The sequence below is a fragment of the Talpa occidentalis genome, unplaced genomic scaffold, assembly GCF_014898055.3.
Source record: "Talpa occidentalis isolate TD23 unplaced genomic scaffold, MPIMG_talOcc4v2.1 talOcc4.2, whole genome shotgun sequence".
NCBI lineage: Eukaryota > Metazoa > Chordata > Mammalia > Eulipotyphla > Talpidae > Talpa > Talpa occidentalis.
In genome coordinates, this window is record NW_023602073.1 from 34,120,788 (window position 1) to 34,135,445 (window position 14,658).

Sequence of the window (14,658 nt, forward strand, 5' to 3'; positions counted from 1 at the left end):
AGGTCAGTGATGGATGGAAAAGACAATTTTTCTTTTGCTCAAGATAGTTTCTCCCCCCAGCCATGATTGTATTATTTCTACTGAGGTAACATGGGTTTACACACTGAATGTGTGCAGAGGCACAGGGTCACACCTCTTCAGGTGTTTGTTACCACTTCGCACCCACCTAAGGGCACCCGCAGACCTCACCACCATCACTGGGCCCTCTTCCCACTTTGTTTCCTATATCACACCCACTCCCTCCCCTCCCACATAGCCTCTTATTTCTAGAGTATGTTTTGGTTTAGTATCATCTGTCCCTGCTTGGTTACTTTATATTCCACTAATGAGTGACATCACTCAGTAGTTGACTTTCTCATTCTAACTTATTTCACTTAGCATAATCCCCTCCACATCTGTCAATGTTGCTGCAAATTCAACTTTTCACAGCTGAGTAGTATTTCTTGTGTCTGTCTACCACCTCTTAACCCACTCATCTGCCATTGGGCACTGAGGTGTTTCCATAGTTGGTTATTGTGCACAGGCTGCAGTGAGCACAGGAGGTGCATATCCTTTGGAATTAGTGCTTTTACCTTTGGATATATACCAAGGAATGGAATACTTGACAATATGCAAGGTGTATTTTGGATATTTTGGGAAACCTACATTTTTTTTTTTTTTTTTTTTTTTGCCTAGGGGCAGGACTGTAACAGTGTGATATCCACAGTAAAGGAAGGTTCTGTTACCAGGCAGGGTGAGGGACCCAGGACTCCCAAACCTGCCCATGCTAAATGGGTTCTGCCATCAGCCACATGAAAACAAAACACACTCTAGTGCATAAGACATTTAATGGGAAGGGACTTTAATACAATCACTGTGTAAGAAAGAGAATGAAGGGACAGAATAGAGAATATGATTCCCAATCAAGCACCCAAATTTACCCATCCCTTTGTGGGTCACCTCAGCCAAACAGTTTGATCCAAAACAGGGACACTGAGGCCCCCAAACCTGTCAAAAGTCTAAGGCACCTTCTGGTTGGGACCCATAGGAAAGGGGCAGAAAGAGCCAGACAAGCCTGGAAGAAAAAGAGCAAAATCAAAATCAAAATAAATGTTACCACTGTAATCTCCCCACAGGTCTCTCACCCATGTCTGTTTCCAGTGTCTCCTTCCATGTCCCCCCAAGTCTCTGGCACAAGTCCAAGGTTGAGAAGCAATCACAGCTTCTTCACCTGTTCCCATCTTTGCTGCTGTTAGAGCCTGGAAGGGAAGGTTAAGACCTGGAACTGGGATTTAATTAATTAATTAATTAATTAAATTTACTCTAATGCATAAGGTCTTCAATAGAAGAGGACTTCAGTACACTTAGTGTGCAATAAAGAGAATAGAAAGACTATAGTTAAAGTAGTTTCTAAATGAAACACCCAAAGTTACCATCCCATTGGGTGTAAATGTCCAGCCAAACAGGGTTGGCCCAGAGCAGGACCGCTGAGGCCTGAGAGCTTACAACAAGACTAAGGCACCTTCTGGTGGAGACCCATAGGAGAGGGGCAGAAGCGGCCAGGCAAGACTGAAAGGAAAAGAGCAAAATAAAGATGATACAGGGCAAAAGAGGCACTAAAGCTGGCCAAGGACAGTGCCCAAATAGTTTACCGTCTGAGTTCTTCCCCTGTGCACACAATTACAAGACCACTCAGCCTCAGAGGACAACAATAATGGGGTGTACTTAAAAACCAGGGAAAAACAAAGAGTTCCTGAGACCACAAATGGCCATTTACCTCACCTTAAGCAGTGTCCAGTGTTGTAAAGTCCTAAACACAAATGTTCCCAAGTAGCGTCTTCCTGCCACTGGGGACCTGGAGCACGTGGCTGCCAGACCGTAGGCCGGGATCCAACTCACGAAGACAGCAGAAGACACAACAGGAGATGCTCAACGGAGCTGCCGAGATGCCCCAGCACAGCACCAGACAAGTGACACGCAAAACAGCTGCTGCAGCGGCCGAAAGACCTGACAACTGGCCACACTCAAAGCTTAGAGAGGCGCCCGGGTCCAGGTCTTCGCCTTCTCTGCCAGGCTGTGACAGCAGCAAAAGCGGGAACAGTTTCAGTGACTCAGCTACTTGCAAAGCCTCCAAACATTTCCTCTCTGAGGTTGGCTGCAGAAAACACAAATGAATGCACATATATACCTTTTCCTTTAAAAAAAAGTACAAATTGCAAAACTTACAGTACCTGAATTCAAAATTTACTAAAGCTGCATTAATCAGGACAGTGTGATCCTGGCCTAAGTCCTGACAGGCATCAACAGAACAGATTAGAGTGTCCAGGAATAGACACACTTGGGCAATCACTTAATTTTTAACAAACACATCAAAGTAATGCATTGGGGTCAAGGAAAACCTTTTCAATGAAAGGTATGGGAATAATCGGATATTCAACTGGAAAGTTTATTTAAAAGGAACCTGAATATTCTTCAGCATTGCTCTCATCCAGCACCACACTCTGCTCTTACCCTTTTCTAGTGACACATTAGTAATGTATCACTACTGATTCGTGTCAGCAATCAAGACATTGTTCCCCTATTCCAGTGCTATTCCTACTATAGGGATAGCACCTTCTCTTTATTAAAAAAACTTTTTAAATTATTAAAATAGCAGTAGTCATTAATAACAGTTCCAGTATTAATGAAAAAGTGCACAATAATTGTCCATTATCATACAACCCAGGAATCACTGAAATTGAGATGATGTTTTCAAGCTTCTACAAATGATATCATAAAATTTGTGTAATGCCTTTTTACTTAATACTGTTTGGCACATGCTTCTCTTTTTTATGATTCCTTGCAATTTTAATATTTTTGTTGAATGTAATGTGACCATACTAGCTTTCATTTCAGCTCATTCTCATGACATTGTATGTCATTTTCATGACATTTCATTTCCCAAAGAAATAAATTTTAACTGCAAGCTATATCCAAATTGTATGTCTAATTAACATCTATTTCTAGGGTATCTATCAAATGCATGACTCTTCTGTGGAAATTGCCCATTTTATAATCCTCTATCAAAAATGTAATTTGACTGTTGAGCAGGCAAGGGAGTAAGGGTGGAACAAATTCTTTTTTGTCTTTTTTGTTATGTTAGACATATTTTGTGTACTATGTATACTTAGTTATGACCCTGTCCACAAGGAAATTTAGGGCAGATTTCAAAACTGAGCACTTCAAAATTATATTCAAGCATCCTGTTACAAGAAAAATCACAGAAGCAGTCTCCAGGCAGTAAAATGGATGACAGGTAAGATGGTCCATGGCCACTGTTAATTGTTGAAGTTCTGGCAACATGAACTAACTGGTCAACTATGGTCTCATCCAGGAATTTCAACATTATGTACAAGAATAAAGTTGGCCACTTCATGTGGCCTTCCACTATAGACCACTTTGTGAAGTGGAGACCAGAGAGAAGCAAACTTCAGGGAGAAAGAAGACAGGAGGAAATGCAAAAAAGAGAAGCAGATTTGGACCAAGAGCATTTCCTAGAATCTGTCAGCTTAGTTGCAAGTTTCACTTCCTTCCAGAACTGCAATGTATTCCTGCCTTTGAACTCTGCGAAACTTTTCAATCATTGCAATACCGAGCTCCCAACTTTATGTCAAATCAAGTTTCTCTTAAAAAGGCCCATATAATCCAAAAAGAATATGACTTGTGGGAGATTTTCTCTCATCAGCAACCAACCCTCCTCATGCTTAGTATATTCTTTGACTTTGCCGTTGGAGAGATTTAGTCCTTCAACTTAAGGGTTCCTGTGAGCTATAAACTTACTGTTTCCAGCTCACTTACTGAGATGCTGATAGAATTACCCAGGTCATCTCTGCTCTCTTGAAGTCTCAATGTCAAACTTGTATGCATATTTTTCTGGCATGAGAGGATTTCTTGTCAGAATGCATAGGATTCAATAATCAGTGATCCTTCAAGTAGTTTAATTCTAGTCCCTTTTGAATCTTGGAAATGAAATCAAATTTAATTTGCTCTATTATTGTTCCCAATGTAGTCAATAATTGCAATACTCTGAGAAGGAAACATTTGTTGATTTTTGAATGTCAATCTGTTTTCAAAAAATTTTTTTGGGTTGAAACATAAATTTACATGGCATATTTTCAGTAACTACAATAAGAATGACATTCATTAACAATGTTAAAATAGTTTATTTTATTTATTTTTTTAAAGATTTATTTATTGATGCATGCAAGAACTGGGGTACAGGCCAGAGGTGTGGGGGGTGAGATGATGCACCAGAGACAGAGTGGGGAACAGAACAGGAAGACTGACTGCAATTCACTGCTGAGGGGAGCAGTGGGTGAGTCAGGAGAGGTCTGCTGCGCCATGTGGTTAGCTCCCTGGGCTGGGATCAAACTCATGCTGCAGTGGCTGCAGACAGCTTCATAGGCTGTGTCTTAACCCCTTGCACCACCAGGGAGGCTCCTGTTAAAATATCTTAGTATTATCAATACAATTTTTATTGATCCAAATAGCTGAAGGGTATGTCTAGAAAGACAATAAAATCATAAATATATGTCTAAAATTAACACAACTAGAAAATATCCTGATATGAATTTTTCTCTCACATGACCAAGAAAATTATATTGACAATGCATTTGGCAATTCTGTGTACTTTGTATGAGATATTTTTAACTTAGAAAAGCAGTTTATAGATATAGTAGGTTTTAGACACTTGATTTCTCTGTGCTTCTGTAAAACACCCACTCTAAAACTATTGTGAACATTTATTAAAACAGGTAACTCAAGCAAATATTGTTCATTAAATATTCAACACTCCTCTAGGTGCTGTGGGTGATGTAGGAAAAAAAAAGATGAGCTGTGTTCTTTGCCCTCCTTTACCTGGTAAAGTAGCTGGGGAATCTATAAAGCAATAGTGATAAAACAGGACAATGTAGAGTGAGTGTGTGCTGATTTTCTTTTTTAAGTTATGAGATGAGGAGACAGAAACAAACGAAAAAGGGAAACAGAAGGAAGAACAAAAAATGAACAAAAGGACACTTTCACTTCTGACAACTTTTCTGTTCTTCCCTTTTTGGGGCGCCACTGGAATGAATCAAAGCAGAAGTGGTTAGAGAGAACTTCCTAGAGAGGTGTGATTTGATTTGGGGACTGAAGGTAAACATAGAGCTTGAAAGGAGAAATGACTAAAAGGACAACCTAAGTCAAAGTATGTTGTCAGTTGCCATAATTATGTCAGCCAATTCCTTGTAATACTTGTAAGAAATCATTTACACACACACACACACACACAATCTACAGGACTATTTGGACAACCCTAATACATCTACCCTTTCATTTTTAGCTAAACTGCTATGTACAGTTGGGCATCACTGCCGCCCTCTTTTCCACCAATATTTCTGTATCTATCCCATGTTGGGGACAGGGCGGGGCTCTGTGTTTAATGGTCATTTTCATTCAATTCATGGTTCTCCTGTTCTCAGTCTCCTCTCAGTTCTCTTTTCTGAAACTACATTTCTTCATCCGGTGTTAAACTCCTCCTCTGTGCCCAGCATTCTCCCCACACTGTCATCAAAAGAAACATAAGGTGCTGATGGTGCACGAAAAGCAGCAACTCACCGGCAACACGGGACCTTCTCACTGGCCATTTCTCTTCTCGGGTCCTGTCTGTCGCCATCGTGCTTAACTCTCCTCTATTTCTAAACCTTGCTCCCAATTTCTTCACTCTTACAGGAGCCCCACTTTGCTGACCTGTCTCCCCAAAAGGGTTGGGTGGGCTTCCCCCCACACGCCCAGGGAGGGTCTCCTCCAGGGATGTCACCAGCGCAGAGACCCTGTGCCTAAGGAAGCTGCTACTGTCACTTCAATAGTGCAGAATATTTTAAAGTAAGAGTCATGAGGACTTAGGAGCTTTTTGTCCTTTTCCTTTTCCTGATAAAAGAAGATCACGGCTCCCCTTAGAGCCCACAAGAATGTGCCAGTAGTTTGGAGGGAACCATCCTGTATCCTGACCATGTCTGCTCCCCTGAGAATCGCACCTTTACGCTCAGAGAGAAGCTGAGTTACCCCCTTCTCATCCGCACATCCTGGGACATCTCTCCCCCACTCTCCTGATGCCTCAGGGCCCTAAACACAGAGTAAACATCACAGGCTCACGCCATTATTCTTTAGAATTCATAAGCATGTAATTTTCCACACACATGCTATTAAATTTTGGTCTGTTCGCCTATAAATCTGTCTGTTGTGAATTTGTCCATCCATGTAGTCTTAGAAGAACCCACATGGGGTGGGGGGAATTCTCCCTTGCCCGGACACAACTCCCTCATCTGGAGAAACCCTCATTTCTTTTACCTTATTGGGCAAAGGAATTTATCTCTTTTGATTAAACCTCTATCATCAAAAGTTATAACTTTAATTAATAATAAAAAGATGTGAATTTTAATGTCCTCTTTTGAATAGGGGTTTTGTCTATTATTTTTCAGAGAACCAGTGAGGTGACAGTAATTTATTCCAGAGTTTTTAAGATACGCTGTGCCAGGCATGGCCATAGGTGCTAGGGAGAAACCAATGAAAAATCAGGCAGACCCTGCTCCCATGGAGGACAGTGGCAGACCCTAATGTTTGCCTATTGTATAAACCATTCACTCCTCTTTTTTTACTAAAAGATGCTAATTTTATTGGCGCCAATATGCCATGTTTTTTCTGTCACATTTCCCAGCTCCCTATGTACCTATAACAAACCACATGACATTATTTTAATAATGAAATATAGGTGAAAAACTTATATTCTGAGTTAGCATTGGTCAAATTTCTTTAAGGGAAATTAGTGAGGGTTCAATGAGTGTGGGCCTCTGGGCGTGGAGTGTTCCAGACAGAGGATCAGTGATTGCAAGCATCCTGGGAGGGACCATGTCTGGAGGGTCCGGGAAGAGCAAGAATGGCGGTGTTGCTGGAATGCAGGTGTTGGGGAAGAAACTATTCGTTGTCCATCCTGGTATAGATTACAGGTGCACCACACAATAAAATTACAGAGCAACCAAAACAATTCCCTTCTGTTAAATCTTCTGTCACATGCTCCTTCACTGCAAAGTTTAAAAACTGAGCAATTTTCAGTTGCTACCATTTTGTCTGGAAGAAGGTCATACACATGGAATGATGCAATAGGCAACCTTTTGAGACAGACTTTTTTCTTTTTTTTCCCTCTGCATATCACCTTTAAGCCTCATCTGGATTGTTGAGTGCATCAATAGGTTTTTATCTATTTACTGTTGAGTAGTATTTGGATGGTGTGCATGCATTTTTCATCCATTTACACATTGAAGGATATTTATTGGGTTGTTTCCAGCTTATGGTGCTTGTGAATAAATCTACCATAATCTTCCTACTATCAAACCCATTCAGTGACCTTTTAATTTTAGTTATCGCATTTCTTGATACATATTTAAATATCCTTAATTTTTTATACAAGTTTTAGGTTCATAACAAAACTGAGCAGAAAGCACAGAGCCTCCATACACTCTGCCCCCAACATGGCAGCCCTCCCTACTCTCAACGTCCTGCCCGGGGGCGGCACTTTCAGGCAGCCAACCATGTTACTGTATTTTTAGTTCTAAAATTTTCATTTATATCTTTTTTATATATTCTCTTCTATCCTTGAGATTGCTTGCAATGACTGGTTTGAGCATTTTCATAAGGGCTGCTTTAAAGTTTTCAGATGATTCCACATCCCACGTGTAGGGTAAATGAAGTCACCAGGCCCTTTCATGCCCTCCTGCCTGCACGGATGACCAGGGCCCACGGGTATGGTTGGGGCGCATAGGCCTTTGGTTGTGGACACCTGGGCCCAGGATCACAGGGTGCGCTGGTGTCAGCACAGGCACCTGTAAGGGCAGTGACACAACTGCCAGGGGACTGGGGGAAAACATTGAGGCAAGGCCACGAGATGACAGGATACTGAGAATGCCAGAGAACACCAGAGAGAGGTCAGAGAAAGAGAGGAAAGATTTGCCAGGAGCTGGGAGGCTTGTCAGCCTCCAGGCCCCCAGGACACCCTGCCTGGCCCATGCCTGCCTACCTGCACACAAGCCTCCCTGCCAGGTCCCTGAGAGAGCATTAAGGCCTGTAAAATCCACCGAGCGCTCTGGGACTCTCGTGGCCCGTCTCCTGAAGCAACAGTGAACTGGCCCTGTGCGTGTTTGCACTAGACGGTGCCCTCCTGGAGTTGACATCTTTCGTTGTCTCTCCCATGAGAACTGAAATTTTCCTGCCAATTCACATGTCCAGTAATTTGGGATGACTATTTAGATTACTTGGCTATTTTGAGTAGACTCTGCACCTTGTTTAAATTTTATGGAAAATATTGACTTTTTTTTTTTTAAGTCAGCAATCAGTATGGTTAAGTTATAGCCATAAGTTCAGACCAGTTTCCTGTGCATTATGTTTTCAAAGTCATTGCAACACTAGTTGGAGCTATCCCCCATGTTTACCACTGCTAGTGGCCTCTCTGATACTTAGGTGGTGATTTATTTTAGCCAGCCTGTGCTGCTATAATAAATTTCATAGATTGGGTGCTTAAGAAACAATTATTTATTTCTGACTGTTCTGGAGGCCAGGACGTCCAAGATCAATTCACATTGGTGAGGGGCCTTTAGATAGCCACTCTCTTGCTATATCCTCACCTGTCAGAGGGCGATCATGTGTGACAAGTCTCTTCTCATAAGGGCACTAATCCAATTTTTTTAAAGATTTATTTATTTATGTATGCAAGAACTGGGGTATAGGCCAGAGGTGCGGGGCATGAGAGGATTCACTAGAGACAAAGTGGGGAACAGAAGGCAGATTGACTGAAATACACTGCTGAGGGGAGCAGCGGGAGAGTCAGAAGTCTGCTGTGCCATGTGGGTAGCTCCCTGGCCAGGGATCGAGCTCATGCTGCAATGGCTTAGTGCTGCATCTTAACACCTTGCACCACCAGGGAGGCCCAAACCTTTTTTTTTTAAGATTGCTTTATTTATGCATACAAGAACTGGGGTACAGACCACAGGTGCAGGAGTTAAGAGGATTCACCAGAGACAGAGTGTGGAGCAGAACAGGCAGATTGACTGAAATACACTGCTGAGGGGAGCAGCAGGTGAAACAGGAGAGGTCTGCGGGGCCATATGAGTGTCAGCTCCCTGGCAGGGTTCCAACTCAGGCCATAGCAGTGATAGCACTAAGACTTAACCCCTAGGCCACCAAGGAGGCCCCCATATGTGTACTTTCATCTCATCATATCAGATATTATTAAAATGTGGATCTCAGAATGATAAAATAAGGAAGGTAATTTTTATTGCTTCAACCATGACATTTTGTACTGAAGTCCTTGGGTATTTTATTCTGCAAATAAGCAGTGGTGAAGAATAACTACTACACTACTACAACAGTAGTAACAACAGTAGCAAAACAGTGCCAAGGGGGGGACAGGCCACTGTCAATGAGTTGTCATCTGTGTGCACAACTGCACAAGCACTGAGGCTCAGGGTCCAACAACAAGAAGTTTATTTAATTAAGCCATCGCCATGAGTGAAACTGAGCTCAAACCTGATTGGTCCATTGCCTGATTAGTCCATTTATGACATAGGTGCCAGATTTAAAAGGGAAAAGGCTTGAGCCTGCACAGAGGTCAGGGTAGGCTTTTGGGCTGGAGTGGGCCACAGTGGGGACAGAGGTGCATCATACCCAGTGCCCTTGGATGGTCAGTGTAACTGCAGCAGGAAGGGAAGGGGGAAGGGGGAGAGGGGGCAGAGGAGGTGGCTGCAAAGTGGGCTCTGCTGGGAGCCTGCCATGTTGATCTGCACTCTGTGGGTCCCTCCACTGGCAGCTCCAAGGATCAGCAGCACCAGAACTGCCCCGGTGGGGCCCAATGCTCCTCCAAGTCCCCCTGGGCCAGAGGCCATAGGGTTCAGGGCTGCTTCTGGTACCTCAGGGCTGCCTCAGGGCTGTGTGCTCTGGGACAGCAGGACCTGGGAACCATGGCTGTATCTGCTGCCTCTGCTGAGTGGCTGGGCCAGCTGGCCCACAGGCAGCACAGGTGGGCAGTGGACAGGGAAACTGCTGCTGCTTTCAGATCTGCCTGTGCTGGCTGACCCACAAGCTATATAAAAGGGTGGTGCCAATAAAAGGGGAGGTTCCGGGTTCTCTTGCCCAACCCATGGAAGGGTGAAGCTGAGTGGGAGGAAGAGGAACTGGAGAGAGACTGGGAGAGGGAAGGAAGATGGGAAGCCAGAAGGAGGCCTGGAGGAGGCACATGGAGCAGAAAGACGTGTGAAGAAACTGCACTTGCTTCTCGGTCTTGTTCTGGTTAAAACAGATGTGGGTGAGAGGCCCATGGGGAGGTTAACAATGGCAACTTTTATCCTGATTTTGATTTTGCAGTTTCTGTCCCAGACATGCTGGGCTTCTTCTGTCCTTTTCCTACGGGGCCCACCAGAAGGTACCTTAGACTTGTGGCAGGTTTCAGGACTCACTGGCCCTGCTTTGGCCCAACCTTGTTTGACTGGGCATTTGCCCACGAGGGGGTCGATAACTTTGGGTGCTTGATTGGAAACTATATGATCTATTTTTTTCCCCTCTCTTGCCTTTATTGCTCACTAAGTGTATTAAAGTTCCTTTCTCTTAGAGGTCTTATGCACTAGAGTATGTGTTGTCTTGATGCAGTGGATGGCAGAACCTATTTAGAGTGGGCAGGTTTGGGGGTTCTGGGCTGCCCCTCACCTTGCTGTGTAACAGGTGTCATGCGGGGGCCACAGGCCCTAACACAGCAGCACACCTGCTGCTTAGGCTATGGGGGGAGCCTGTTCTGTCCTGTGGCTTGTGCCGTGGGGATCTGTTTCACTACTACTCAGTTGTTACTATAATCTCCATTCTTACTAGTCCTACCTCAGTGTGAGACAGCCAAGATAAAAGAAATTGTGGGCAGTAGGATGAGTTGCCCCAGTCCCATTTGAACAGGTGGACTAAATCATGGACTGGCCAGCCCTGGCCAAGCAATTGGGCCCACTCCGCTGACCTGAAGCACCTTGGGAGATAAAAATGAGATCCTGGCACCTTCATGGTGTGGTCCTTCTAGGCTTATCATTGCTCTGCACATGGACTCTCAGTAATTTTTTTCATCCCACACCACACGTCCTGAGGAGACGACTAATGATCACCTCCTCATTTCCTGGAGGGAGGAAACTGAGTGCCGCCACACAGTGGGACTGTCACCATGTTGTTCAGGCTCAGGCAGAGCCCAACCCAGAAGAAACTCCCTCCTCTTCACCTTGGGAACTTACCCTTTATTTTTTTTTGAAGATTTATTTATTCATGCATACAGGAACCAGGGCACAGGCCAGACGTGCGCGGGGCGGTGGGGGGTAGGGTGGGTGAGAGGATTCACCAGAGACAGGAGGGGAACAGAATGGCAGACTGACTGAAATACACTGCTGAGGGGAGCAGCAGGTGAGACAGGAGAGGTCTGCTGTGCCATGTGGGAATCTCGCCCGCCAGCCAGGATTGAACTCATGCCAGCCGGGATTGAACTCATGCTGCAGAGGGGGCCCAAACTTAGCCTTTAAATAGTTCCTCCTAACTCCCTTAGGAGAACAGGGTCATATTCTGCTTTCCCAAACTGGCTCCCTCATGCATGAGTCTAATAAATCCTTTCCTGGTTCAACTACCACTAGCACTCTCTGGTGAAATACTTCCCTAGAGTGCAAAGAACCCACTCTTTTGGGTTGAGGTCCTATAAGTGCAAATGGCAAGATAATGAAGAAACAAATGATGTCTAAATAATATTGAAAATAGTTTTGACCCATGAATTCCACAAAAAGTTCCTGGGGACTTCAAGGGTTCCACAGACCACACTTTGAGAAATGCTTTTCTGGTCAACTAGGAGAATTTTCCAAGTGTTCTATATCTTTGCCTCCTCTTCATTTCCTAGAATCCCTCTCCTTGGGTTGGATTCCCTGACTCCCAAAGCTTGTTTTAGATCTTTGCCACTGAACTCTTCTACAACTCACCCCTCAGAAATGGGGTGCCAGAGAGTGGCCACTGCCTGAGACAGGAGATGGAGGGACGGGTGCTTCCCTTTGTGACTAAGAAGTTTGTGCCTGTTTGGGTTTTGTTTTATACCAGCTTAATATGGTGTCTCATCTCAGAGAGAGATCTGACACATTCTTTAAGTGGAATCCTACTGGCCCTTTCATTCTTCATGTGTCTAATGCATTTGACCTGATGCCCACAGAGCATGAAGAGCTGTGCTGTCCCATAAGATACTCTGAGACAAGGGATAATTCTATGTGTGCACTGAACAATGTGATGCCTCTAGCTCATTCATTATTGAGCACTTGAAATGTGGGCTTTTTAGCTGAGATGTTGAGTTTTTTATTTTTTTAAAAGATTTATTTTTATTTATACAAGAACTGGGGTACAGGCCAGAGGTGTGGGAGGGTAAGAGGATTCACCAGAGACAGAGTGGGGAGCAGAACAGGCAGACTGACGAAATACACTGTTGAAGGGAGCAGCAGGTGTGACAGGAGAGGTCTGCTGCGCAATGTGGGTAGCTCCCTGGATGGCTGGAAATCGAACCCGCATGGTAGAGGGTGTGGACAGCTTCACAGCACTGTACTCAGCCTGTGTGCCACTGGGGAAGCCCTGAATTTTTTATTTTATTTTATTTTATTTAAGCTAAAAAATCCCATATATGGAAGCTACCATACTGGAAAGCAAATATTTATGATGTCCTTAGTTTTCAGCATCTGTCTCTTCAAAATACCATGTGACTCAAAGGTAAATGTGTATTGAAATTATCTTCATATGGTTGTCATGGATTTGTCTGTGTGGTCCTGAGACATAACGTTAAAACATAACATACCCAAGGAAAGTTAATTAACATGTATTTTAACAACTAGATTGTAGAGATATTAGACAAAAATTATTTATAACACCAAAGTAATAACTGTTCAAAAGTGCCCATCATGGAGTTGACCCTTGGCTCTGTTACAGTGGGAATCTTGGTGTTTTAGTTAACCCGGTAAATATAAGCAGGCACAGAAGTCTCCATTTATCACCAAAGAAATATTTATTGAAATAACACAGTAGAAGGGAATTAGAAGAAAGGAAATAATAAAAGTTAAAGTACATAATAATAAAATAACAAAAAAGACAGGGCCTCCCTGGTGGTCTAGGGGTTAAGTCTTAGCACTATCACCCCTACAGCCTGATCCCCAGCCAGGGAGCTGACCCACATGGCATAGCAGACCTCTCCTGCCTTACCAGCCAGCTACTCCCCTCAGCAGTGTATATTTCAGTATATCCAACTGTTCTGCTCCCAACTCTGTCTTTGGTGAACACCTACCCCTAGCACCTCTGGCTTACACCCCAGTTCTTCTATGCAAAATAAGTAAAACTTTTTTTAAAAAGATATAAAAAGACAGGGGCGGGGGAAAGACAAAACTAGCAAGCAAACTATAAATCCAGATACTCAGCTGGGGAGGGAGAGAGATAGGGATCAAAACAGGGGAGGGAAGAGCACAAGACTATAGTTACGGTTCATGGATGTCTTGGTGGTGGTAATTCACCTGAGAGGAGAATGAACAATGATGCAAAAATATATAAATGAAAAAAATTTTAAAAAGAAATAGAAGGACAGTCCAGAAGATCAATGAAGCCCAAAGCTCTTTGAAAAATGAATAGTAGACAAACCTTTAGCTAGACTCACTAAGAAAAAGAGGGAGAAAAATCAAATAGGATCCAAAATGAAAGAGAAGTTGCAAAAGACACTGTAGATATTCAGAGGATCATAAGAGATTTATCTACATACAAATTCAACAGCCTAGATGAAGTAGACAGATTCTTTGAATTACACAATCATCCAAGAGTGAATAGGGAAGAAATAGAAAACCTGAACAAACCAATCACAAGCAAGGAAATTGAAACAGTAATCAAAACTCTCCCTCAAAACAAAATTCCAGGACCAGATGTCTTCACAAATGAGTTCTATCAAACTTTCAAAGGTGAACGAATAACTATCCTATTCAGATTCTTTCAAAAAGCTGAGAAAGAAATTTTTTCCAAACACACTTTTATGAGGTCAACATTATACTAATACCAAAACAAAGAAAACTGCAGACTAATCTCCCTAATGAACCCATGTAAAAAATTCTCAATAAAATCTTAGCACAACAAATCTAACAATGCACTAAAATGATTCTACCCCATGACCAAGTGGGATTTATAACAGCAACACAAGGAAGGTTCAAACATCCAAAAAGCAATCACTGTAATGCACCATATCAGCAAAAAGAAAAGGAAAACTACATGCTCATATCAGTAGATGCTGAGAAAGCATAAAGTTCAACATCTATTTACAAAGTTCAACATCTATTTGATAAAGATCAACATCTATTTGATATGAAAGCCCTTGGAAAACTTGGAACATATCAATATAATAAAAGTCACATTTGACAAACCCATAGCTAATAAGATTCTCAGTGGTGAAAAACTGACAGCCTTTCAGTTCTGGTACAAGACAAGGATATATACTTCCATCACCATTATTCAACACAGTATAGAAGTCCTAGATAGAGAAATTAGGCAAGAAAAACAAATAAAAGGAATGTAAGTTGGGAAAGCATTAAAGCCACC

At 42.9% G+C, this 14,658-nt stretch overlaps 1 protein-coding gene and 1 long non-coding RNA gene across 7 annotated transcripts in view; one reads left to right on the top strand and one right to left on the bottom strand.

Moving 5' to 3' along the window:
- Nucleotides 1–14,658, top strand: part of LOC119252020 (HLA class I histocompatibility antigen, A alpha chain-like) — a 161,902-nt gene that overhangs the window by 15,297 nt on the left and 131,947 nt on the right. The gene's annotated exons all lie outside the window — the stretch shown is intronic.
- The window catches only part of LOC119252021 (uncharacterized), a 36,485-nt gene that overhangs the window by 12,053 nt on the left and 9,774 nt on the right, over nucleotides 1–14,658 (bottom strand). For 5 of the 6 annotated variants that reach the window (XR_008553095.1, XR_008553096.1, XR_008553097.1 and 2 more), the window contains exons 3-4: nucleotides 1,762–2,134; nucleotides 1,125–1,238 (exon numbers count right to left, since the gene is read on the bottom strand). This is a non-coding gene — a long non-coding RNA (uncharacterized LOC119252021). The remainder of the gene's footprint in view (nucleotides 1–1,124; nucleotides 1,239–1,761; nucleotides 2,135–14,658) is intronic. The other variant, XR_005126692.2, reaches the window with a different exon arrangement.